Source organism: Hylaeus anthracinus, unplaced genomic scaffold (genome assembly GCF_026225885.1).
Source record: "Hylaeus anthracinus isolate JK02 unplaced genomic scaffold, UHH_iyHylAnth1.0_haploid 3, whole genome shotgun sequence".
NCBI lineage: Eukaryota > Metazoa > Arthropoda > Insecta > Hymenoptera > Colletidae > Hylaeus > Hylaeus anthracinus.
The window spans coordinates 10,009,086-10,032,213 of record NW_026535284.1 but is presented as its reverse complement, the minus strand read 5'-3'; the positions used below and the strand labels follow the sequence as shown (position 1 = coordinate 10,032,213).

The 23,128-nt window shown below is 42.9% G+C and overlaps 1 long non-coding RNA gene across 1 annotated transcript; it reads left to right on the top strand.

Moving 5' to 3' along the window:
• The first annotated feature begins 3,803 nt into the window (after positions 1 to 3,803).
• LOC128893539 (uncharacterized) lies at positions 3,804 to 21,877 on the top strand. The gene is made up of 3 exons (XR_008461372.1): positions 3,804 to 4,024; positions 19,154 to 19,323; positions 21,677 to 21,877. It is a non-coding gene; the product is annotated as an uncharacterized LOC128893539 (long non-coding RNA).
• Positions 21,878 to 23,128: the final 1,251 nt, after the last annotated feature.

Here is a 23,128-nt window from a genome sequence, read left to right as displayed (position 1 = left end):
TAATTGGACCCCGTGATGTTCCTTTATCGTAATTTCATTACTCGTCTTCTTCCAGCCGCCACTGCGACCGGGCGAATTTCACTCGACGGGGTTTGGCCCACATCGCGAAATTGGCGGCCATCTGGGATCGTTTTGAATATTTTAAGTAGCGTCCACTCGATTTATTGCTGTCATTGATCCCAGGGTTAACTAACATTGTCGTAAATGATACATATACGGTACATAAAAATTTATCTACCGAGAAGCAAGCAGAAAGTTCGAGATTGAATCTTTGTAACGATTTTGGGATGATGGCTTGCTTGGAAAAATATGATGGACATAATTATAGTCTCGGCAGGCTATATTATACGTGTTCGTTCATGATGATAATTATTGAATGAGAATCAGTTTTAAAAATCAACAAAAATAATTATTAGAATTAATAATTAGAAGTTTAATTCCATAATCGATCGCTTCAATTGCGTTAGAGATACACGTTCGATACTTTCTAATTAAGTATAATAATTTCCCTGAATACAAATAGTATACTTTATTCTATAAGTACACGTTTAGAATAATTCACAAGAAAATGGCAATTTTCTCATCATACTTATTTGAATTAAGATATACCAGAAAGAAACTCTTCTCTTTCACCCTCCATTCAGTTTTTCTTATCCAGCTCCGTATCGCGAGTACGCGATCACGATTGGAGCGTAAAATCGGCTTATCGATGGCATTCGATTCCAGCAATTAAGAAGTGGTCGATAATCGAGCTCTGCAATCGTAAATGCCACGCGAGTCGATGACGACGAACAGCCTCTTGTGTGTCGAGGCTTTTATAATTGATTGCTTCGTAATTAGCCAGTTCTTTTCGTCCTTCGGGAGCAACAGGTGCAACCCTGGCCACCGAAAATGTATTAAGAACCGGGCAAACGCCTTCTACACCAATTGAGAATCAAGATTACAGGGTTTGCAGCTCATGAGTTGACTGATCTAACCGAGATCCGTTGATCGTTTACATTTTTTTTAATACTCCTCTTTATTCCCCTCGGTTCGTACTATTGGGCTAATTTACTGCGTGTCAATTAAGTTGGAGGCTTCGTTTAGGGTAAGCAGGCTCGACGTCGGGTTCGATTATTTATCGCGACGGCTGTTGGTGTGACACAATTTGGGAGATTGTATGGAATAATTAATTCTTAGCAGGATGTGTAGTTTAGATTGAGTGCGGAGATGAGATGGACAGTGGGTCTGATTGGTCACAGGATTATCTCCTTGGTCATACTGTAGAATTGTATATTGTAATCTATACACAGAATATTGCTTCATCCAAGAATTCATCATGATTCAAAGGAAACCGATATTACACTAGTCATCAAAAAGAAATTTCCAGCGAAGAAAGTATAAACAAGTACTTTTTGCATTATCTACCATTACACAACCAGCTCATTTTCAATATTCCTTTTTCCATCCCTCCAAAATGAACTCGCAAAAACCAACTTCACCCAAAAATCCAAAACCAAAACATCTCCTCGACGATGTCCCTTCGAATTCTTCCCTGTGAAACTTTCTCATGTTTCTTAAGCTTTCGTAACCGCGATCGTGGACCGTGCAAAATGCCGGAGGATTGGTTTTCGGCGACGTGGAAGATCAGAGCCGAGGACAAGCGAGGCAGTAGCCGGCGTTCGAGCACCGCTCGTTAAAAGGAACCGCCGCGTCGGTGCAATATCTCATTACATTTTTGCCACGGCGCGTAATAGCCTCTCGATTTACACTCCGGCTCGAAAGTGTACTTTTGCGCCGGGCCGCCCGTTAGGTGGCAACCAATCGAGCCGATGAACGAAGGTAAACCCTCGTCGAGGCGAAGCGCTAACCAGTAACCAGTCACTTCCACAGTAATTACGGGGCTGGCTCGCGTTTGCGTTTTATAGGCGAACCCTGGGACCGAGACGGGACCAGACGAGACGACTCACTCACTCGATTATTGCATTACCCATGCATAGCTCTCGTCTTGGTCAATACCAGCCCGGAGCTGCGGTGCCCGACCTCCTTTGCTCTTCCGCGTCCACTTGTCCAGCGCGCGGGTCAGGGTGGCCCTTGCCATTTGCTCCGAAGCAGAAAGGTAGTTGGGAAGTTGGCATTTTTTGGTCGATAGTTTATGATGTGGTTGCACTAATGGATTTGGGGGGAATGGTGGTATTCGTCTGTGGATATGAATCGGACCCAAATACCGAGACACGGGTATCGAGAGCAGGACATCGACTCGCGCGGAAGACGAATTTCCTTCGAACTGGGATCACAGGTAATTCGTTATCCCAGAGGGCAGATACGCTCAGCACGAGCGACAAAAAGGGTACACGTAGGGACAAACCAGGATGTGGCGAAGCGTGCAACTTGCGACGAAAAGAAACGAGTTTTGTGACGTGTCAGCCGAAATGTCCACCGCTAATTAAGAAATCGAATCCGTCGATGTACCAGAATGAGGAACAGGGCGTGTTGGTACAGAGTCTGAGAATCGCGAGGAAAGATATACATACTTTAACGCGAAAAGAAGGATGCCGAGGAGGAGGTGAAGCGTCGAGGCATGAAGAAGGAAGGAAAGTCCCTAATTAGGGGTTGAAGCATTTATTTAATATTTCTTTTGGTATTGTTGAGCGAACTCGAAAATATTAAAAAATTAAAGAACCAGTTATAAACACACTTGTTGGGATTTTAGTAATATATGTATACGTGGAAGTATATTGCAGACGATTCGAATTAGCCATTATCGAATAAACTAAAAAACATTCGTAATTAATGTTAGAAAAATACTCGCTACAAATTTAGTTATATATAGCTGCATGCCATACCTGTTTCTTGACTCGGTACTTTTACCGTTCTTTTTTCGTTTATGGTCGTTTCTCATCATCCGTGGAATCTAATTTACTGTCATAAGCGCGCCGATACTTTCGCGCTAATTACCGCGAGAAACGCGTGTTTTATAGACGGCGATTTTTATGGGAAAATATAAATAGCGACTTGTTCGTCTTCGCGTGGTTTTTTGCTCCCTTTCGGTTGATTCGTTTAATGATACCGGAAGTCGGACCCCGTAAAGCGTCGAGCGCGAATATTTAAGCGCATTAAGAATCCATAAAGGACTTAAATTATCAATTTCTATAAAAGACCTACAGTTTACGGCGAGCTTTCATTTTATTGACGATTTTACTCGATTGCTTGAGTCGTTCCCGAAATTCGAGATTAGCAAAATATTTATAATCGAATAATCTAATAACGTCATAAAATTGGCAGATTATTATTAATAATTTGGCGAGAATTTATAACTGTTTTTGTACATTAATTATAGAAATATGATACATTTATCACTTATATGATTAACTATACAGCTGTACAGTCGTTATTTAGTCCTGTCTAAGAAGCGGTGGGTTAGATCTAGGTTATGCCACTTAGAGAACGAGGTTGGAAAAATTTAATTGCCGCTATAAATTATTAAACCCGCCATCCTAAGTTTCCAAAGATCGCAAAAACTCATTATGAAGGCCGAGAAGAGACGATTTTTGATGTTTGTCAATCGTTTTCAACATCCTTAATAAGTTTTGTGTTCTGCCTTACGAATTAAAAATGGTAGCCTAAAGTAGAAACTTGGAACCTTTCAATTAACCCTACAATGTTACAACCATACAATCAACATCGCAACATTGCTAAATGATCGGAATTCCTGGTATAAAAATCGCTGATATGCGTGCAAGAATCCTCTTTCCCCAAGTCCATGGGAATTTACACGCACACTTAATTATCGTTCGGTCTGTCTATCGTAGGTTACCATGTATCGATGGGAAATCGTTATCGATCATCCGTAATCGGCGCACGTGAGCGGCGCTATCGTGTAACAACGAATTACGATACATGTGTAATGGTAATGCGATGTTACGGGAGTTCGTTCCACGGTTGTTCGCCGACATGGCACCGAAAGAAGACGTAGAGTTTCTTGTCACGTGAGCCAATCAACGGGCCGGACGATCGAAGACGTCCAATTTCGCACCGATCATAGGTTGGTAATCATAGCTATTAACTCGGTCGTGACACTACATTGTAAATATCTTCTTGCGATGCTGGCAATTATGAGCGCGGAATAACTGGCGTTAAGTGTCTGCTGATCCTTGCGTTACTTTCAAGGAAGACTGGTGTTTGCTTAGAGATGCTTTCGTTTTTTTCAGTTTATGTGTTCTTGCAGTTGTTTCTTTAGAATAGTTTCTTATCCATCACCTTATAAATATTATGTATCGTTCTGTTCCTACCTCAAAATTAAAATCGACTAGGAAGATCAACATGAACAACATTTTTGTTAGTTTCATAGTTACAAGTAGCCCAAAACAGTCACAACAAAAGCTCTCGATTAACAACCGACATCATCAGTCACGACCCATCGTAAAATAATAACGAAGTAATATTGATATAAACAAGTCCAGGACGCCCCCTTCGGGTACGCGTTTCTCGATACCACTCGAATGTTAATTATCGAGTATCGCGGCTCGGTTTTTCCTGCACGCTTGTCACGCGAGCTTGTACCATCTCTCTAAAAATAATCCATCGATATTAACGAGGCCCTATTCTGTCGAGATACCAGGTCAAACGTGTCGATCGTTCGGACGACAACTTCCGGAATTCGCCACCTTCGGGTTTCCCGCGGACGCCAATTATTACCGTCATCATCAGCGCTGTAAAATGTTTTTTATGTGATCCCCTCGTGCCTGACGAGTGTTCCCATGGTTCTTTTTGCTTTTCTCGTGCCACTGACCCCTATTGGCTTCTATAAATTGTGTCATTGAACGTCACTGTAGCATAAAACTAACATGGTTAAGACTGTTCAAGTGGTCAACATTCTTAAAATGTGATTAAACACGTATGCGATACCCCTTAAAAAAATTTCTTAGGTTACAAAGCAAACAAAATCCAAAGGACCCCTGAAAATCGACCCCCCAGCCTAGGATAGCTTTCGAAAAAATGTCCCCCAAGGAAGAAAGATGCCCCAATCACCATCTAGCCTCCCTCAACACCCCAACGTCACCTTCCATCCAGAATTCACTTTAAAATTCACGCAAAGCTTCGAGACGCGTTCCTGCGAGAGTTTATTGCAGTCGCCAAGCCATCCTGATGGCTCTCTAGCCCCGTGGTAGCCATAAACGTTCCCGACAAAGTTTTTCCCCGAATGCTAATTACCACAATTACGAGCCGCGCTCTCGGTCGTGTTGGCATCGTCCGCGCACGTCACGCGCGCTAGTCGAAAGAAGACATCAATCCTCGCGGCTCGAATCCGCGCCATTGAGGGAACACGCTCGTCGAGTCGTTTTATTCCTGTTGGTCGGGGCATTCGTAACGAGCGGGAGCGCGCGACAGTAAAACGGTGCCACTCCGGGGCCCGTCCCTCTTCTCATTTATTTCTTCACCGTGTTCCCTCTTCTTGTTCGCGCCTTAACGCTTCTGCCTCGGCGAGGAGCTCGCGCGTAACAGCGCGGCTCTCGAGATCGCGCAGCCTCGGCTGGGCCACGGGTTTTATGCACCCGGCTAAGAAGGTTTTTGCCCACGGTCAGCTTCGTTATGGGCCCTGGTATGAGTTATGCTAATTGAATGTATGATAACCGGCGACTTTAATTGGAGTGTTACCCCTTGCGCGTTCGCGTTGCCCTGACATTTTTCCTGCCGATGGAACGACGCCATGTTGGTCTTGGAGGGAGAACTAGAGGACTTTTCTAGGATCTTTTGGAGAGGAAGATTTGTTTGTTTATCTCGTGCGTAGGCTTTCTTTGTGGAAAGTGATTATTGCAGCAAGAATTTTTGTTGTTGTTATTGAAAGCTTGGTGTTTGTGGATTATATGTAGGTCATTTTCAGAATGATCAATTTTGATGAATATTGTATTTATGTAAGGTTTCGCCCCACTCCATTTTTAGCCATTTCACTCCATTTCAACCTAAATATTATTTTTCTATTCAAGCTGCCACGCTTAATTATAAATTTTCTCTGTCAATTAAAATTCTTTCCTCTCGCAACGTTCCTTTCTCCAGTTGCTCTCACGAATGCTTTAATTTACAATTTTGCAATAATCCTCTTGACCATGGCGTAATTACAAAAACTGAAGTCAAAGCTTGACAAGCAGGGGGTACTTTAATTTCGTGATTTTGCACCTGTATCCCCTGTCTTTGCATCGGGAGACACGATACGTGACTCGAGAGCAAGAATCTGGACATCTGTGCTCGAATTATCGCATGTCCACCAATAAATTTGAAACACGTTATTCAATTACGTTCGATTTTAATCACCTTTAATTAGCGCTGATTGCGAAACATTTACCGTGACAGGAGTAATCGAATCGGTTTTATTTTTGGTTTCGGATCGCGAGGAATCACGACGCGACGGGTGGCCTAATTTAGCTCGTGTTAACGTTGTTGCGTTGTGTTTCAAAAATTCATATGTTATTGCAATTTATTGCATGCACTCTTAACATGCATCCTTGATTCACCTGCGTAACCAATTCGAACTTGTATTAGTAACAATATCAATTTATCCTTCTTAATATCATGATGCATTTTATTTTTGTCAAGATAAAATGCAAGATGTTTGGGGTCTCTTTTGTTTTTTGGTAGTGAAAGAAGACGAAGACTTAAGACAGAAATTTATTTGGTCTTAAGATCAACTTTGCTGCGAGTACATAACAGGTCTACGCTTCAATGTAGCTATATGACGCGCTTCAAGAGATAGAACCAGTTATCTGAATTAATTTTCACGCTGATAAACATTTGCAGTGGGGATTATAAGAGATTTGAAAAATACAGTTCTCGGTGTATGGGACAGAAATGTTGCTTATGCGTGAAATAGGGAATCAAAATTAATTACATTCTCAATTTTAAACGAATTTTTATACCTTTCACAATAAAAGAATATGCAATATTAAAATGAGACAGCATATATACTCTATAAACTTTATATTATTATCATACTTTAAATAAAAAGAATTTAAAAAAAAAATGTTGTTGCGGGAAATCTAAAATTTAAAATTCGTTCCTCAACAGGTTAAATGAATTCGTTATTAGTTTATTCGCTATTCGAGTGTACTTATTCGTTTAAATCAATTCTTGCTCCCGATTCACTTGATATTATAACCGAAAACAGAACACGAAGCAAGAATTGTTCAAATGATATACAAGAGTGTCTGAACGTCTCATTAAAAAGTTGAATTGCCATACCTACATTGGGGCCCGATTACTCAAAATGCAGGCTCGCGGTAACTTTATTTTTTCGCCGCGTTCAAGGTGCACGCGCTGAATCGGCAGGTGATCCCTCTGCTTTGGCTGTCAAGTGTTCAATTTCTAATTGCAATCCTCGAAGACAACGTTGAAAAGGGAATGAAAAAGTTACCTGGCCGAGAAGATAACGGCGGCAAATGCAAAGAAATACCTCTTTTGTTAAACAGCCAGACTGCTTAGGGGTGGATTTCGATCTTCCCTAATTGTCTGGATCTCCTAATTTGGCTGCGTTCAATTTATAAGAAGAGAGGCTTAATTAGAAACAATGCCTGGCCAGGCATTATCGTTTTTCTGGTTATCTTCTGATCGAATAGTAGTACCTTCTCTTTCCTTTTCACGTCTTCTCTGCTTTTTATCTGTTTGTTTATTGAATAGAGTTAACCGAAGGAGGATAATTCTTAAACAAATACTAGTAATGAAAGTAATAACGAATTCATTCAATTTCTTGAGAGACGAATTTTAAAAATTGCGCAAAAGATTAATTAATTAACACTCGAATAGATACCAGCCTCAAGCTCATTCCGCTCACCCATAAGGACACTTTTACGCCAATAATCATCGCACCGTCTCGCAGCCGCCCCTCGTTTTACAACTCAATTATACTCGCGTTCCCCTTCACCCGATATTTTTGTCCCCTTTATGCAATCACGTAAAACGGTGTAATCCCAATTATTTTATTGTCCCTGGTATAATTGCTCCTCGGTCCCTTTATTTCTCCATTCGATCAGGGAACGTGTGGGCCCCGCGAGTAAACTCCAAAGAATAAAAAAAAAAAAAAAGGAGAAGGGGGTAGGGCACGAGGATAAAGAAGGAGCGGAACAAGGAGCGAAGGAAAGAGGTACAGCGGTGGCACAGTGAGAAAGAGGTAAAGTGAAATCGGCTCGTACGACCTCTTTAAGGGTCCCTCGGCTTAATTGCTGTTAATTGCATTTTAGTCACTTGATTCGTCGGGGTACCAGCTTCACGTACACCAGCGGGATCGTCCTTGTACGGGAACCGTCCAGCTCGATGTACCTACACTCCACGGGACAGGCATGCTGGCCGGATTCTCCGTTTTTGTCCCTTTCGAGGGGCCCTCCGACATGCGGATAACATCGATTTCTCTGCGTCCTTTTTCGTGCTGCACAACCCCCTTAAGGCCACCGTCCAGATTCCGATTTCATTGCGCTCGCTCCGAGACGCTGGGGAGTTTTTGGACGATATCCGGCGATGATCGTCGTTCATTTTCGAACAATGTCCGCGGCAGGTGAAGTTACCCGCGAAGGTATGCCGATGGATCATGTTTCAGGCGTTCTAACTTAATTGCGCTTTGATCGCGGGTATTCGCGAGCGGGGAATTTAATTAGACTAACCGAGAGGAGCGTTGGCAGATGCCACGGGGACGTCGTTTTAAACAAAATGGGACGTAAGGAATTTTTTGGAGAAGTCGGGGATGAGTTAACTGGGATTAGTATTCTAAGGTATTAAAGTAGCGATTATTGAGAAATTTGTAAGTTACGGTATTGGTTGCGTAAGTCGACGGTTCCAGCGTCATTCTAAACACGGATTACGAAACGTGGTTGATACATTATCGCGGTGACACGCGAGTAATAATGTTTCGAGCTACTGCCAGATGCGCCAATGTCACACTTCATAGGTCAGCCTTTCGTGGCGCACCACGGGGGTCCATCGCGGTCCCATCGTGGGTCGTTTGCACCCCGTTCAGGGACCCCCTGGCCAACACCGTATCGTCTTTCTGTTAGGAAAACAGATCGCGTTATTACGTGTCATCTGCTTTCACGCGGGGACATCTCTCTGAATTAGAGTCTTTTATTTCTTTATCTTTACAAAGTAAGTGAAACGAAGGTGAATGTGGGTGTAGACAAGGTATTGTTTACTTGTTACTTACCAAAGAATTATTCCATTCAAAGCAGAACTTGTTCGCTCCAAAACACTTGTTCCCAAAAATTGCACACTGTTAAAAAATGCTACCTCGCTTGTATCATCAATTCCGGTCCGAAATTCGAGTTAAACAGCTCCCTGAACATTCCCCGTGTTTACAATGTCACTCCTCCCAATTTTCGCAAAAAGCACCGCTTATCCTCCATAATAAGTGCAAAATCGTTGTCCCCTCGTGCCGGTTAAATTCGTCTCGGCCGATTAAGGATCCGCGGCCGCTTTACTTTTCCATCTTAGCTTATAAATCCGGTTTCGGTGTCCGAGCGGACGATTGGCTCATTACTCATCATAAAAATCGGCTTTCCGTCCGTGGTACGGCGACCGGCGGCCATCGGGTAGGGGACATTTTCGTCCCAAAACGGGCGAATCGTTCTCCTAAGGCGTTTCGTAAGAATTTCGCATCCGCGGCTGGATTCCAACGACTGGTTTTACGTCGAAACTGCAAATGGATCGGGAGCTGAAATATGTCGGGCCAATTTGCCGGTGTCTGTTGCCTCCGGGGCCCTGGGTGCGGTGTTGTCTTAAGGTCCGTTTTCACGTGACACCCAGATGCTACTTTTAATGCTGCAGGAGACTGAAAGCTACGGATGTGCTAGGAATTTTGTTCTTCACTAACGAAATCTTTCTTTTTTACTTTGGATGGATAGATCGCGTTTGTGCAATTGTCAATGTTTTGGGGGGATTTGATTTAGTTGGCTTCTGTGAAATCAGGTCTTTCCGTGCCACGACACGAAGGGATGAAAGTCTTAAGGGGTCTTCTTCATTTTGGAAATCTTTCTTTTTGAAAAATTGAGGTGGATAGCATCTTTGACCATATTAATATTTCGGGGGCTTTGATTACTCCACTTTGAAACCTTCCTTCTTGAGGAATTGGGATGGATTTGAGGAATTTGAGTTGTTCCACTTTTTTGAAATCATAGCTTTCTTGACGAGATGAAGGCTTTGGTGGTGTGAGAGATCTCCTTCTCCATTTTGAAAATATTTATCTCAGATCATGGTACCGAAAGTCGAGATTCCAAAAAAGTCTCGTATCATTCTCGCAGAATCTCACAGAATCTCACAGAAAAATTAAGAAACTTGATTACTTTCTTTCTTACTCAATTTAAAAGTCGCGACTTTGCGTCTCGTGAAAACGGACCTTTACTCTCTCGTTAGCCGCCCGAAGCTCTCGCCCGTTCCTCTCCTCCTCTTCTCTTTCCTCTTCCTTTCCCGCTGATCTTCTCCACGGTCCTTCGGCTCTCCGCCGCGCGTGTTAACGGAGATATATGCGGCAACGCGAGTGAATTCGGCTTGATTGGGCGTGCACAGGTGCTCCGTCCACCCCGAGCGCAGGTGAGTAGTCGAGGGAATCGGTTGTCGCTACCGTGGCGAACACGAGCGCGCGCCTCCCAAAAGGTACTTGGAAAATCTCGGTCGACGAGTGGAACAAGATCTCCCAGACCGCCTTATTGTATCGATCTCTCCTTATTCGAAAGGAAATATTGCGGAAGCTTGTGAGTTATATCGATCAGTGAGACTTTTCGGTTTCAAAGTATTCATTTATGGAGAATTCTTTATTTGTAGCCATTGAGGTTGGGTTTGATTGATTTGGGCCGAGGTGAGAGAGAAAATTTAATTGCCAACGCATTCTGGAGAATTGTCTGGAATATTCCGTGGTTTTCTGTATTGTGCTTTAATTAAACTCTGTACATCGATCAGAGATTCCACGAATCCTAATCAGACGAGCGGATATCAATCAGCGTTTTCAATTGAAGCTGGTCGCTAAAGAGCCCAGCGATTCTAAGCCTAGGAACGGAAGCTCGTAACTTATCGTTACCGGAATCATTATTCCCGTCTCGAAATTAATCCCGTCGAGCCGTGCGGCGGGGTCATTACGTTTTTACGGATTCGTACAGTCGAGAACAGGGGGTCCGTCGATGGACGCACCAAATTTAGATCGCTCGGTCGCCCCTGTCCCCTCGTAAATCGACGACTGAGTGACAGTTGCCATAAAGTCGCCAAAAGTTCTCCCTGGGGCAAGTTCCGCTGGCCACGGGGTTAGAAAGATGGACAGTCCACGGGGTCCACGTGACTTCATAAATCTCGCGGGCGCATGATCGAAATTTATTACGGATTAAAATGCGACGGGTCGGGGCAATATCAATTAAATCCTCGTGGGCCAGTCGCGATTGGGAGAACCGCCGATCATGGGGATTCGTCCTTTCCTGGGGCAAAAAAGCAGACCATTCCTCGCGACAGCCACCGAAAAGAACCCTGGTACGGGCTAGCGAAGTATTCGAGTTAAAATGAACTCTGAAATTGAAATTCATCGTGTTTATGAATAACATTTGAGGGGATAGATTGTTAATAATAAAATGGATCTTAAATATAATTGGGTAGGATGTAATGGAATAATATAATTTAATAATTTAATAATTTAATAATTTAGTAATTTAATAATTTAATAATTTAATAATTTAATAATTTAATAATTTAATAATTTAATAATTTAATAATTTAATAATTTAATAATTTAATAATCTAATAATTTAATAATTTAATAATTTAATAATTTAATAATTTAATAATTTAATAATTTAATAATTTAATAATTTAATAATTTAATAATTTAATAATTTAATAATTTAATAATTTAATAATTTAATGTTAGGATTCACTGCTACCTTCACCACACACTAAAAATTCACATCCTCGATCCACGCAAAACCAACACAACCCCATTCTCGAAAACCTCGAACCAGCAATTCTCCTTGTCAAAGGACACAAAAGTCTTCTCCGATCATGGCGATCAGGAGCCCCCTTTGCGTAGAGAATGATAACCAGACAACGACAGCACCAACCGCAGTTTATTTGTTCACGAATCTACTTTCTCTCTCCTCTACCACTTTTCTAACATCTAACATCCCCAGGCTAGTTTCAGGGTGGATTCGAGGCTGTCGCTAGGCCGCAAACCGCAAAGTGCATCGACCCTTTTTGCTTCCGCTTATTTCTCGGATTTCGTTGGGCTTTCGTTAGAGATCGTGGCACGAGGATGGAGAGAAAAGGGGGACGGTAGGTTCTGCCTTCAATCATTCGAGTAATTATTCGCCAGAAGCAGTTTTGCCCAATTATTTGTGGGGCGCAACGGGGCCTCGGTTCTTCCCCCGACGTCTTCCTTTTCTTCGCGGCCTCTCCGCATCCTCGTTCAGCGTCGTTTCCTTCTGGAGCACCGGTCAGGATTGAGGAATTAAAATTGCTCGAGCTCGCCGGTGCCCCCTCGGATGTTTTCTGCGCGGAGGGAAAGAAAAGGGCACTCGTCGCGCGACGACTATAAAAAGGGTACGTTCGGGGGGCTATCGCTCGAGTTCGGCCGCGTGACGAGTTATCGTTCGCGATTCTGTATTGGGAAACGATTTATGGCGACGGGGGGTAGAGGGGGCACCTGGCATTTGGAAAGCGGTGTGTCATTTCACGGATACCTCGCGAGACCACACGTGCGCAGTCCATTTATTCGAAGTTCGAAAGAGTGGTTTGAAGTTAAAATTGTTTTGGGTGACGTGAAAAAGGTGGAGTTTTAGTTATGTTATGCGGAAATTATCCTTTTAGCGGCGGGACTGGTCGATATATCGGCTAGCAGTCAGGTTGGGGACTCCACATAAATTCATTGAATATATTTATAAGTTTCACGTCTATTAATAATAGACTTTAATTATTTAATTATTTCAGAATTAATTATAATTATTAATTATTTCAGAATTTTATTTTGCAATATCTAAACATGATTAATAATTGTTATTGAGTGAATGGTGCTCGTTAAATATTATTGATACTTAGAGAGCGAAATGGAGACAAACAATTCTTAATTCTAAATCTAATAAGCTAGTCAATTTCATTCGTGACTTTAAAATTCTTCTGAATTGATGTCCTTTTAAAGCTCACGTACTTTCTTCACCACGAAAAAATTCCCTCCGATCATTCACATGGTGCTACCACAAAAAAACTGCCCGTCATAGTGGCATAACCCCTTAAACGGGCCGTTTGATGCCACCTCGCCGATTCAATTAAACCACCTTCATTGCGCGGATGACGAATGTCGGTCATTCCATCGCGGCGGCAAAACGCATTTTGCCAAACTGCAATTTTGTGCCGGAAACATCCCGCGCCGCGAAAACCGTCCAATTAAAGCACGAAAGGAAAGCCGGTCCTTTAATTGGATACTTAAAACGTTCGAACCAGCACGCACGGTCGGTCGACTTTTATTTTATTCGACAATCATCGGCGTTTTCGCCCGTTCACAATCCTGGAAAGAAGAAAAGAAGATCCCCGCGCGAACAGATCGGCTTCTTCGTGCTCGGTGACCGTCGTTTAAACTTTTCGCATTAAGCTCATAAGCTTAATTGACGGCCTGGACACGCTAATGACTGAATATGCCGCCGAGAAGAAACTGGCCGGGAGGGGAGGTGGAGAAATCGTGAAGCATTAAGCGCAACGCACCCCTGTATGTTCGTTATGCGATTATCCGTAGGGAACAGTCAATCTGTAATAAGGAAAAATTAAGTCGCATAAAATGGCGGTCACACCCAGCGAAATTGTGGGAACGGCTTGTAACCACGTCTCTGGATTTTGCTGTCGCGAAAGAGGCTTAAAGCGTCTCCTTCGGCGTAATTATAACGTGACATTTCTTAAAAAGGCTTTTTTTTGCGGGCATACTTTAATGGTAAACATTGCAGATTCGTTTCTTGGTGTGTGTGTGTGTGTGTGTGTGCGTGCGAGAAGTCCCTGTCGTAAAAGGTAATAGCCGTGAATTTACAGGGTATTTGTATTTTTAAGGGTGTACTTTAATTTTTTCAGTGGCGCGGTAGTGTGTATCAAGTGACCACTTTTAATTCCCAATTAGGGGAAGCTTCTTATGTATCGGGAGACTGAGAAGAGACCTTTTGAGGTGGTAGTTGATCGATGGTCAAGTTAGAGATTTTCTTTTAGAAGACGCCCTCAGGGGTTGTAGCTATCTTTCATTGTAGCTACAGTACGGGCTTAGCAATCCCGAGGTACCCGAGCTATAAGGGTATCAGTGGGCCCCGATAGATGTGTAAAGGAATGTTAATGCAAGACTTTAAGAATTGATATCAAAAAGTCATAAACATGGAGTACACATTCCCAGTTTTAAATGCCTCGAGAGTATCATTTGCCGAAATTCCTCATCCTTCCATCAGGGTGTGCGGAAGATCCTTGGATCAAGGAGAGGTTTCTGCACCCCCCCCCCCCTCAAATCGTTCCATTAAAGAGTCATAAACGTGTTCACACATTCCCAGTTTGAAATGCATCAAGAGTATCATTTCCAGGGGCTCCTCACCCTTCCATCAGGATGTTGTAAGCCCTTGAGGTGTATCGTATGCCGCGTGGCTGGTGGATCTCGACCCGGGCGGGGGGCTTACCGGAAGATTACCAGCGCATTCTGCTGCTACCAGATAACACTGTGTAAGTTGTCAACTGTTCACACCAGTTTTCGGGAGCGTGGTCCCTCTCGTGGCTGGAATAATTGAACTTCTCTGTCCCGCTCCACTGACCCGGCCAGCCGTTCCGAAAGATCGGAGATAACGGTCGGTTCGTAATTGGATGATTTTCATGGGGAACGGTTCTGGGCTGAAAGTAAACGATAAAACCGCGGATAAAGGCGCCGATTCTCACTGATTTTCGTCCTCTCCCCTCGCCGCCCCCAACCACGACCCATTTTCCCACCTCTTTTTCTCGCCCGCCCCAACCCTGGACACGTGGAATAAATATAGTGATTTTCTTGGGGCCACCCAGACGCAACCTGGCCTCCACAGGGCTATACTTACTGGGATTTAGGTTTCGAAGTGTTTTGTGAAATTCGATTTTTATATACCTTCAACAAATAATATTTTTTTGGGGGGGGGGGGGGGGGGTTAGGGGAAATTATTCGCATTTATACGAGATAATAATTGAATTTTATATAATTATCGAATAGTTAATTGTGGGATTTGCCTGCTGTCGTGTGAGCGGGCTGCGTGACAAATGCTCACAGGTGTTGGAAGGCTTTCTATGCGGGTTTCTAGAACGGAACATTTATGGCTGCGTCGTCTTGGCTCCCCGCCGAGTTTACGAGAGTCATTATATTTGTTTCACCTAGTATACCTACAGAGTTACATAAGGGCGAAGGTGCTGTTTCGACGTTGCTCGCGTTTAAGTTGTTAATTGAATCGCGTAAGACAGAGTAATAATGTCGAACGCTGTCGAACAATAGGCGAAATGTAAATATGGAGTTTTTCTTGAGGTTTTATTCGATTAATTATAGGCTTTTCCAAGATGTTTAGCAACACGAGCAAGCCTTTTAATTATAGCTCTCCAGTTAAATTTTATTTAAAAATTGTTAACAATGGATGCAGGCTGAGATAAGGACTGACGTGACGATGTTATCGCACGTTTGCCTACATTCAATGACGCACAATGAATATAACCCTAAGGTCGAGTGTACTCATCGTTGTCGGAAGAATCAGGGGTCGAGTGGTATGAAGTAGGGTGGCCACCCCAATGCGTGAAAGGATGATAACCCTGACGTGTGTCGACTAACCCTCGCTATGGAAAACACGTTTAATGTGTTTATACACTCGACGACTAATCGATCGCGATGCAAAGCTGGCAATACTGCTACTTAAGCTTGCAAATCTAAAAGAAATAATGGATAACATGCATTGCAATCTGCAGACTAGGTTTGGTAATTAAAGTTCCAATCCGACTCGTATAACGAAATTATTATTCTAATCGACACTATACAGAAATTCCTCCAGTCTTTACTCAACCTTTGTCTCATATTTACCCACCACTCTGAATAACGAAATCTAAAATATCATTCCACAAGTCACAAGGAAGTATCAAGCAATTTGAAATCAATTTCATTACAACACCTTTAACATCGCTATTAGATAACTTCTTGAACTCAGGAAGACCAACAATTTCCTCGTAAATCTTTCCCCGGAAACGTGTAATTTCTAATCCACTCGCCATTCCTTATCTGCCTGCTGCACTGAAATTAGACGACCGTTAGAGCGAAACTTTCCTCCGAATCTAGAATCAAAGCGATCCGTGATACACGATCATTTGTGAGAAATAAAAACGATTCATTTAGAGATACAATGTCTGTTTTCAGAAAATTAGTATCATCGAGTGATACCAATCTTGTGTTTGTTTTCATACAGAAGAATTTTAGCGATTCCCGATACTTTCTACGTGCTTGACCCCATGAGTATAGGTTCGAGGTGAGGGCCGTTATTATAAAACCACAGGTATTTGGAAATTTATGTGTAATACGTCTCTGAAGAAGTATAGTGTTTCTGTAAGAGGAACTATAAGTGTCAACTTGACAATTTCATTATCGAATGTTCGGGAAAAATTCCGTGTTGGAAGTAATCCCAGAATTTAGTATTAGATGATTATATTTTCAACAATGCAACTTTTTACCTTGGCTACTTCAGAATAAGTCTCATAATATGATTGATTCTCGGCAATAATCGTGGGTGGTCGAATGCCTGGGCGATTCACTATACTTACCAGTGATTTAAACGCAACACCGAACAGGTCCGTGTCGCGACACCTTTCTGCAAAGAGAATTCCGCTAAATCTCGCATGGATTACTCCCATAATCGCGTACATCGGCGTTTATCGGCAGCAGCGTAATTACGAGTCATTAGAGTCGACTGGGAGGCGATTCGACTCGCACGCAAAATCGCGAGTGCCTCTATGCTTCTCCACGGTTGGAGAGAAGCACCGCGAGGCGTGAAAGAATTCGTAAAAAGGAGCCCAGGAAATCCGCGACGATTTACGTGTTTATACCAAAAGGCCTTCTGCAACTACAGTTAGCTTAAAAATTATTCCTACAGTCAATAATTTAAAATGACATCGCGTAGATAACGGTTGCATTGTTAGGTAATAAAAAGAAAAAAATAATAGTCTAAGGTAAAGGAAAGAGTAAATTAAAAAGAGATGAAGGTATTAGCGAAGTTTGTGTCAGCTGAGTGAAATTTGCTTCGATATGCTGGCTTAAATCAGTTATGAAAATTGCAATGTGCCAGCCATACTTATTCAAATGACCAAGATCTGAAAACAAGTCCAGTAAGGATTGTCGAAGAATTTTAAAAGAATTCAACGAAGTCGAAGATACGGTAGAGCGACTCGTGCAAAATCTGACACGATTTAAAAAAAAAAGCATACTTGTTTTCCTACGTGCTTCGTTGCAGACGAAGCAAAACCAGTCTTCTTTATTGAGAGAGACGATGGTATCTTCGGAAGTGTCTTACTAAGTTGACGGAGCATTAAGACGGAGGCGATTTGTGTTTGCAACGTGATTTATATATTTACTTGTTCGATATTTCGTCTTGGAATTGTGATGACTTTTACCGATTATACAGATCTTAATTTACTCCTTACATCCACTGTATCCTTCACTTATGATTCTCTACCGTTCGCTTCCTCACACTCTCGATTTCCACCTTTTTCGAGAAATTCACCGGTTTCCGAGGATTTCTCGCGATCTCGTGGCATGCGTGCAAACGATCACGTTCCTCCGCAACAAAATTGTACGAAAGCTGGAACGAACCATGATAATGGCCCACGGGATCCCTTTGAAAGCGGCGGCCAGGACAGAGACCAAGGGGACTCGATTATTTCCAATTTCAAAACGCGATCTGTACCGACCCACGCCAGGAGCGAATCTATCTCGAAGAATACTTCTCCATTTTCTGCATTTACATCTGTATGTTCGATTTTATAACTTTCAATGGTTGGTCTGTCTTGTTTTTTGGATTTTCTTTTGTATTTACTACTGTATTTTGTATTGTACTACTTGAATTATTTTTCCAATAATAAAATTTGCCATTCAAGAAACATTCGAAAAAAGAAAAGGACTCGAAATAATCAGTGCGAGGTTCCGATAGGTTCGTATTTGGCACTGCTCGAATCGTTTTTAGGATGTCGCCGACGACACGAGAACCTGTCGTTCCCGATAATGGCGACAATGTTGAAATTGAGCGCGATTAGTCGCGCCAGCGATTGGCCAGTCGGCCGTGGGTAAAAGTAAATCCTCTTCACAGCTGTGCTCATTACTTCTGAACGGTGGGACAAGTGTGTCGGCCAGGTGTCGGCTCGTATGCGCGTACGCGCATCACCCGGAGCGAAAGTACACCCTTTCTCACCACCGAACCTTGTCATTTTCGAGTTGCCAAGTCGCGACTCCCGGTGTCTCGGACGGTTTGCATGCTTATTGGTCGCCAACTTCTCCGATTATCCGGCTGATTGCCCGTGTGTGTATTTTGAAGTATGTTAATCGCGGTATTTTGGCCGCGCAGCTGTGTCCCGATCGAAGACCATCAAAGAGATCGGGGGCTACGTGATTTCTTTAATTGGGGGGTCTTGGCTGTGAATGGAAATTCGAGATTGATTTTTCAATGAGAAGGTGGGGGAATGATGATGGACCAGTGGTGGAATTTTATATTTAACACCTCGTTGCATGCTCGTTATCTGGCTGTAACGCGACCACTTAATCCAGGTGTGATTTCTCATTTGCAATTGCTCACGTTGCGTCACTTGTCGTCGCTTTTTGTACCCTCTGTGATACTTTTCTCGAAGGTATCTGTTTGAGAAAATGGGTTATGAATTAATTTTTCTTCTTTTGTAAAGAAGAAAAGAGATAGTCGTATTTTTCTTTCATCGTTTACTGTCGTGTATGGATTTATATAGGAGACCTAGGTTAGTTTAAAGTTAGGAATTATAAATGAACCAAGACCATTTGATAATATATACTGTATATACTGATTCAATGTTTATTTACCCAATAGACCTTCTTTGGTATAACATCGAAGCCAAATGTCCTTTACGCTAATTCCCGCTTCATTAGTTAACGTTTGAAATTCGAAAAATCGTATCTAACAGTCAGGCCTGTCCACAGGTAGATCCCCCTCTCACGGAGCCTTCCCCTTCTACGCGCCGCGACCGAGAGAGAGAGAGACCTCAGTGGGCTGTGGAGCGTAGAGCAGAGCAGATGTGGGGGACTGCGCCATCGCGAAACGCGCATACTGGAGCGATCGAGGTGGGGGTGAGCTGCTGGACTCGTGCGAGGTAAGTGGACATGCTTGCTTCAAGCTTTTAAATTTAATTTACGACAACAATCTAACTGTGTTGTGAATATTAATTTAATTTTCTGTAACTCACCCTCTTGGGACAGTGCAACTAAGGAAATATTTTTAATTAGAACCTGCGTTTGGCCTGTGGCGTCATAGTTGATAATCTGGATTTAATTGAATCTTGCTCAAACTTGAAAAAAGTAACTTTGAAAACTGAATATTATTTTGAAGTAGTGTACCCCTGTGAAACCCTTGCGTTAAATAATTTTCTATTTTTTAAGTAAAAAGCCTAAGGTGAGAACGATATTCGTGACCGAAATAGTTGACAGTTTAGGAAGTAACCTTGAGCAGCCAATGTTATTGGAGCACAAGCGAAGACGAGATCCAAGCGATCGTCAGGAGGAGGAGGAAGCACGTGTGTGACCGTATCATTAGGACCACTCTTCGCGACCGTGCCGAGGAGCATTTTTCGGTAGTGTAATGACACTTCGTGCGCGAACCATTTAGGTGGATCCGCGGTAAATTGTTCCGGCCCCGAGGTACGGGCTACGCAGTTCCCTAAATGACAAGAAACAGGCGCAACCTTCGAAATTGCACGCTCTAAACAAAAGCAATTGCGCTACCTGGACGTGCCCGGATGATTTTGCGTGGCGTTCGCCTGTGAGCGATGTAAATTCGCGTCGGACAATCGAAAATCCCTTTAAGCAGCAAGAAGAACATCTCTTTGGCAACGTTTTAAAATTGTTCGAGGCATTCTGCAACAATTCGGGTGAATTTGTGAGGTCTGGAGGGTTCAAACTGTTACAAGCTCAGCTTTCTTTTATTTCGTAATGTGTAGACATTCTTCGGTTGAATTTTTATACAGGCGTAGTTGTTGAGATATTTTAATGTTTGTTGCTAGTTCAATATTTAATGAACGAAGATTTTTTACAAAAATCTAGGAGAGGATTAGTTGTCTAAAAGTTGAAATAATTCATGTCGGTAGCTAACAGTTATTTATTAGAAGTCCAAGGAAAATGTTGGAAAACTTTTAATACTATTTGCGCGTTGTAATTAAATTCTGAAAGGAACTCAGGGCTGAAAGTAAAAATAACCAAGACTAAAATTTGTGCGTTTCGTGTCGAAATAGTGTGTCGCAACGTTCCACAATGCTAGTAACGCCCGCGCCCACATAGCTGGTCGGTTTTAATGAGCAGGGCGGCCCCGCGTTTAAAAGAAGCCCACAAAGCAGACAAACTCGATGGGTGATTCTCAGAGTTAACCACAGTCCACGCACGTCACACGTAATCACTCCCGGAACCCTGCTTTTACTCTCAGAGGCAGCTCGCTCGTCGATTACGGAAAAACTAAACGTTTGCGGAGAAACCAGCGTGATCGAAGGACGTGAAACGTTACCTCAGCATCTAGGTATTTCCGGTATAGGGCTAAATATGGACAACGCGTGTACAACGTCGTGTTACTGCAGGACAAACTTATCGCGTCACTCGACATTGCCGAAGAGTTGTCGAACTTCAAAATTTTCGATTCTTCGTTTTATTATAACTTTGATAAAATTTCTACAAAATGATAACGTTTTAATTTGGGTACCACGAAGCTTCGACCTTTTAATTCTGGGCTTCTTTGAACCACTTAATTTAAATCCATGGCCCTAAGAGTAAAATTCATTAATTTAAAGAAGCTTTTGTATAGACGTAAATGTTTGACGACGTTTGATAACCCCCCCACAACATCCACGAAACATAAAATGAGCAAAACCACATCGAAAAAAGATATTCATTAACAAAGATACTTATATTAATAAATGTACCATAATGTTAAAAAGGGTTCATTACGAGTGTATCGCGCGTAGCAAGTCTGTAAACGCGAACCTGAACGCTCTCGCGCGGAAAAAGCAAGACGTCAAAGGGAAACCAAGGGACTACGAGATCGGCATAGTTTAACGAACGACGATGTCGGCACCGCTGATATTTCGCAGACAAATCCGCGTTACACTCGCGGTTACCGCAAGAAGCAGTCTCGAATCGATCGACACGTCGCGACAAGATGAAACGTCGCGACAATTTGTGCCCTTGGAACGAGAGGACGCGGAATGCCGCGCGAACTACACCTCGACGTCGTTTCAATTAACGAGGACAAGAAGCGTCCTGACGTTCCTGTCGAGGTTTATTTATATGGAAACTGGACGCCGCTACGTGTCGTTCGCTTTCAATTTTCTGCCACGAAATAAATCGCCCTGACGCGCTAATACTTCACGGTTAGGGGCGAGACGGTTTCAACGAATGGAGACAGGATGTTCGCACGGGGGCATGTCCTTATTTCTGACTTCTTGCTTTTTTGTTTGTTTGTAGATCGAGACGCTGGCTTTCGGATCAGGTTTACTTCGGAAGTGGCGACTTCTTCAGGACAGTTGATAGAGGATGCGAGTAGTTGCAGGCATGCCTGATGATGGAGTATAAAGGTATCGTATTGGCTGCTGTAATGAAAAAAGATGCATCTAAATGTGTCTAAGTAGCGTATTCGTTTAGTCTATGTCAGTGTTTCTCAAGCGTTTATGAAACATGCTTCATCCTCGACGCTTTGGAGATTATAATCCCAACATTTAATTTAAAGAGAACATGCAAAATGGCCTCAAGCCAAAGTGTTGATCCAACTTTTGACAAAATCTGAATACACGCCTCAAATAAGGAAAAAAAGAGGAAGCATAAGTTATCCTTATTTCGCCAGCGATCCTATTAATTGGGCCACGTCTGCGCACTAAAACGCGCCCCTGTATCTGCCTAATCACGAAATTAGATCCTGCAGAAGGGCCCCTGATCGAAGGAGACATCCTTAATTCGAGATACCTCGCGCTATCAAGATCCTTGCGCGGCGTGTACTCGAAAAGGGGGCACGTGTTCCCGGTTGTCTGGCTCGGATCAACCCTCTCCGGGTCGTTGGAACGATTTATGAATGCCACCGGGTATACGGGACTCGTAGAGAGTCAATGCGAAATTTCAGGGGCGACGCCTACTTGCTCTTAGCTCCTCGACGAAAATTGAGTCGAATGCAACGCCACCTTACCATTTGGCTCTTTTATTTTCGGTTCTTTCCGCGGGTCGTGTTGGAGGCCGAGGGGGGACGTAAACGGAAGGGGGAGGGTTCGGATCTCTGCCTCCGAGGGGACAGTTGCTGGCCAGCTCACCTGCCCTTAAAAATCTAAGCACGCGAAATCACGAATGCCTATTAGCCACCTCGGTCGTGTGTGTCCTGGTAGGGGCTCGAATAGGCTCGCCGTTGCGATGGGAATGAGATTGCCGCAGCCTCCGTCGACGAAATTATGCTCCCGGTAACGGCCATTCACGGTGAACCTGGTAATGTTGTGTTAGTTCGGATTTTTACGGGTTTAACATACTCTATAGACTTCTTTTTAATGGTACCTAATTGGGAAGCAGAAATTAGTATTAGTTTGGAATATATCCAATTTTTAATCGGAATTGGAACATCACCTATGTTGATGCCTTTTTAACTTCCATAGAATTTGTTCAAATGCTGCATAACTAGAAGACTAATTAGCAATATCGAGTGAATTCAAGAATTTCGAGTTTAAATTTTCGAAAATTAATAGAACGCGAGAACCCTTTCGAGCTCGCGTCGTTGCAGCGAGATGCAAAACGTGTCGGTTTCGGTGCAACATAGTAAATTAGAAGAACGAGGCGTCCTCATTTAGTAATCACAGGCGTGTAGCCACCTTGAGCACTTGTGCATTTTAGAATCTCGAAATTGCAGCCCAATTTCCATGATGGTGGGTACTTATATCTGGC